General features: G+C 48.6%; 1 long non-coding RNA gene across 1 annotated transcript in view; it reads right to left on the bottom strand.

Moving 5' to 3' along the window:
• The window catches only part of LOC121685773, a 14,097-nt gene that overhangs the window by 971 nt on the left and 8,126 nt on the right, over positions 1-5,000 (bottom strand). The gene's annotated exons all lie outside the window — the stretch shown is intronic.

Genomic DNA, 5,000 nt, shown 5'->3' on the forward strand with positions numbered 1-5,000 from the left:
GATATGGTGGTGGACAAACGCTTCTCTGATAGCCAGACCTGGACGCGATTGTGTTTTCACAGAGGTTCTTCCTCGGTAATAGAAGACGTCTTTCTAAGACTCCACAAACAGCGAGGGAGACTAAACAAACTCAACAAGACCTCGGGACAGAGACAGAGAGAGGCGTGCAGGCAGGCAGTGAGCTCAACCACCCCAGTGATATTCCTGAGACGCCCACGCCAGAGGACGAGAGGATGACCACTACGCTTTGAACCGCTTTCCCAATGCATGTTTTATAGGGGTATACGTCCAGGTAAGAGTTGTGTAAACATTTATCCACACCACTCATTCCTCACACACACACACACACACACACACACACACACACACACACCCCACTCATTCTTCAGGTGAGACAGATCACCTGCACACGCTATTCCCTGGACTTGGAGCCCAAACAGAGATCACACATCGGCCTCTGTCTCATCACACATTGGCCTCTGTCTCATCACACAACATCACACATCGGCCTCTGTCTCATCACACATTGGCCTCTGCCTCATCACACATCGGCCTCTGCCTCATCACACATCACACATTGGCCTCTGTCTCATCACACATTGGCCTCTGTCTCATCACACATCGGCCTCTGCCTCATCACACATCACACATCGGCCTCTGCCTCATCACACATCACACATTGGCCTCTGTCTCATCACACATTGGCCTCTGCCTCATCACACATTGGCCTCTGCCTCATCACACATGTGTGTGTGATGAGGCAGATGTGTGATGTGTCTCATGTATCTCATCACACATCACACATTGGCCTCTGTCTCATCACACATTGGCCTCTGCCTCATCACACATCGGCCTCTGCCTCATCACACATCACACATTGGCCTCTGTCTCATCACACATTGGCCTCTGTCTCATCACACATCGGCCTCTGTCTCATCACACATCGGCCTCTGCCTCATCACACATCACACCTCAGCCTCTGCCTCATCACACATCACACACTGGCCTCTGTCTCATCACACACTGGCCTCTGTCTCATCACACATCGGCCTCTGTCTCATCACACATCGTCCTCTGTCTCATCACACATCGGCCTCTGCCTCATCACACATCACACATCGGCCTCTGTCTCATCACACATCGGCCTCTGTCTCAGCGTCTCTGTTCTGCAGCGGAGCTCTGGAGGCTCGGAATGATCCGGAACACATCAGTCAACACACCATCCATATTTTACCTATTTTAATCTCCGGGCACTGGATGACTGGACCAGATGCTCATCCATTAAACCAACACATTCCTTCATGCAGATCCAACAAGCAAGGCAGTGAGAGAGGAGGGGGGGGGGGGGAAGAGAGAGAGAGAGAGAGAGAGAGAGAGAGAGAGAGAGAGAGAGAGAGAGAGAGAGAGAGAGGGAGAGAGGGAGGGATGAGATGGAGGGATGAGATGGAGCAAGAGAGAGAGAAGGAGAGAGGAGAGAGGGAGAGGGAGAGAGGGAAGGAGAGATGGAGCGAGAGAGAGAAGGAGAAAGGAAAAGAAACATGTGAAAGAAGAGCTATATGAGTGATGTATTATCCTTAATCCTGCTGTACACACATACACACACACACACACACAGACTTTCCCTGCCTCATCAATCTTAGGCTACTACTGTCTACCAACATGGCATCCCACCCGGGCACTGCACTGAAACCACACACACACACACACACACACACACACACACACACAGACACAAACACACACACACACCTGAGGAAACAAATCAGCATTGAGAGGATGCCTACAGGAACCAACATATGCCAGGACCTCTTTTCTCCGTCTTTCTATCTATCTATCTATCTATCTATCTATCTAATGTATCTATCTCTCTTTCTCTCAAGTAAGATGGACACAGAGGTCCTCAGGTGCGTGTGTCGATGTCCGGTATGTGCAGGCTATCAGAGAGACTTCTGCCAAACGAACTGCTCTGTCTCTCTCATCAGCTTCTCTCAGCCAATAATCTGTGCGCTCCCACTGCTACCACGCTAACATCATCTGTCCTAGATAACTCACCACACCAATGTGTGGGCTAGCACGCTAACATCATCTGTCCCAGATAACTCACCACACCAATGTGTGGGCTAGCACGCTAACATCATCTGTCCTAGATAACTCACCACACCAATGTGTGGGCTAGCTAGCTGTCCCAGATAACTCACCACACCAATGTGTGGGCTAGCACGCTAACGTTAGCTGTCCCAGATAACTCACCACACCAATGTGTGGGCTCCCACTGCTAGCATGCTAATGCTAGCCACCCCATATATCTTGTTACACCAATGTGTGCGCTCCCACTGCTAGCATGCTAACACTAGCCAACCCATATATCTCACCACAGTTTTTCTGGATCAAGAAAAACCTGAATGTGGCTTTAATGCTTTTTGTGTGCAATAGATAGCCTGAGTGTTTAATGTGTGAATGTGGTTCTAATGCTGTTTGTGTGCACCGCAGATAGCCTGAGTGTTTAATGTGTGAATGTGGTTCTAATGCTGTTTGTGTGTAATGTGTGAATGTGGTTCTAATGCTGTTTGTGTGTTTAATGTGTGAATGTGGTTCTAATGCTGTTTGTGTGTTTAATGTGTGAATGTGGTTCTAATGCTGTTTGTGTGTAATGTGTGAATGTGGTTCTAATGCTGTTTGTGTGTTTAATGTGTGAATGTGGTTCTAATGCTGTTTGTGTGTAATGTGTGAATGTGGTTCTAATGCTGTTTGTGAGCACCACAGATAGCCTGAGGATGAGTGGATGAGTGGGATAAGAGGATGAGCGAATACACTTTCTGATGACCTCATTTCCTGTTATCGTGGAAGAGGAGCAGAGTGGATGTCATCCTAACACTCTGTCAAGTTCGCTCCAACTTTCCATTTCAGCGGCTGCCGGCCATGTATACAGAACTTTCCAAACACAGACGGACCCTACAAAGACCAGGGGGAGCATGGGCCCCCGTGATCACAAATGGCTCTCAGCTGTTCCCCAACCAGCTGATGTGAGGGCCACAAATAGCAGCAGGCTGGGGGGTGGGGGGTGGGGGGTTCATCCACTCAAACGCCGGTTGCTGTCTCATTCCCTGTCTCTGCTTGTCCTCCTACCTGTCTCTCTCATGTTCCTACTGCTCGTCTACCTATCTCTTATTTCTCACATGTTCATACTGCTCATCTACCTGTCTCTTATTTCTCACATGTTCCTACTGCTCGTCCACCTGTCTCTTATTTCTGACACGTTCCTACTGCTTGTCTACCTGTCTCTTATTTCTCACACGTTCCTACTGCTCGTCTACCTGTCTCTCACATGTTCCTACTGCTTGTCTACCTGTCTCTTATTTCTCACACGTTCCTACTGCTCGTCTACCTGTCTCTCACATGTTCCTACTGCTCGTCCACCTGTCTCTCACATGTTCCTACTGCTCGTCTACCTGTCTCTATTTCTCACACGTTCCTACTGATTGTCTACCTGTCTCTCACATGTTCTTACTGATCGTTTATCTATTTCTTTCAGTCTCAATACACAAGAGCAGATTCCCAACTATATCCACCAACAGTGCTTTGCCTCTCTGCGTGAATGTCCTCATATTTCAAGGTCATATACTGTATCAGGTCATTCAAATTTGTAGTGATACAAATATGTTGGACAATAACTATGATGAATAGAAAATAAAGTAACCTGATACAGTCCATTCATGAAAAAGCTTCAATCTGCTGAGAAACAGAAACAATTCAACCAGCTCGCCTATTTCTACATACATATTTACAACTATGAGTGAACGGACCACAGCGAACGTTCCTTGTAGTCAAATGTAGTGTGTTAATTTCACAAATTTCACATCAGCTGATGGGGATTCACTCACAGACATTCAGCAGGCATGCCAGGCCATGCCCACACGCCAGGGCAGGTAAAGGTGCCCACACACAGCACGCCAGGGCAGGTAAAGGTGCCCACACAGAGCACGCCAGGGCAGGTAGAGGTGCCCACACACAGCACGCCAGGGCAGGTAAAGGTGAAGGTTGGCAGTGCTGGTGTGTGTGTGTGTATGTGTGTGTGTGTGTGTGAGTATGTGTGTGTGTGTGTGTGTGTGTGTGTGTGTGTGTGTGTGTGTGTGTGTGTGTGAGGGTTGGGTGGCACTGGCAGTGGCATGGGTACCTTGATGCGCTTTAAGATTAGAGGGCTAATGGCGGGCATGTTGCGCACGGTGATGGGCAACATCTGCTGAGGTGGAACCCAGAGGTGGAAGCAGAGGAGGTCAAGGGTCAAAGGTCATCAGGAGGTCACAGGAAGGAAGGAGGGAAGAAAAAGGAGGAAAAGTAAAAAAATGAAAACAGAACACGAGCAAGAACACGAGCAGAGATGGAAAGAGAGGAAAAGATAAGAGAGAGAGAGAGAGAGAGAGAGAGAGAGAGAGAGAGGGAGAGAGAGGGAGGGAGAGAGGTCCGTATATACCATGTACACTGATTAAGAAGAGGAAGAGAGCATTCCGAACTGTCGGGAGGTCTGGAAGTTAAACATCAGTTTGGAGAGTTGTGCTGGAGGACACAGCTGGACACACAAAACACACACTCTCAAACACACACTCTCAAAACACACACACAGCTGTTCCCAAAATCAATGCCACCAGGGTGACAAGCTTCGAATTTCATACACGTGTGCCTTTGCATGTGACTTCCATGTGTACATGTGACTGCATGTGTGTGTGTGTACACGCGTGTGTGTGTGTATGTGTGTGTGTGTGTCTGTAGGAATGCATGTGCCAGTGTGTTTATCTGCAGTTACCTAAATGAGTGTGTCAACACATGCTTGTACATGTACTTGTGAGTGTTTGTGGGCATGTGTGTGTGTGAGAGAGTGTGTGTGTGTCTGTCCAGGTGTGTCTAACAGCACAAACTCTCCAGACTGACCCTCTCCAGGGCCCCGTGTGACCGGTGTGGGCGGCGCGGTGGAGCTCTCAGAGAGGAGCGCTCTTAGAGAGGAG

This window comes from Alosa sapidissima, chromosome 16 (assembly GCF_018492685.1).
Source record: "Alosa sapidissima isolate fAloSap1 chromosome 16, fAloSap1.pri, whole genome shotgun sequence".
In the NCBI taxonomy this organism is placed as follows: Eukaryota; Metazoa; Chordata; class Actinopteri; order Clupeiformes; family Clupeidae; genus Alosa; species Alosa sapidissima.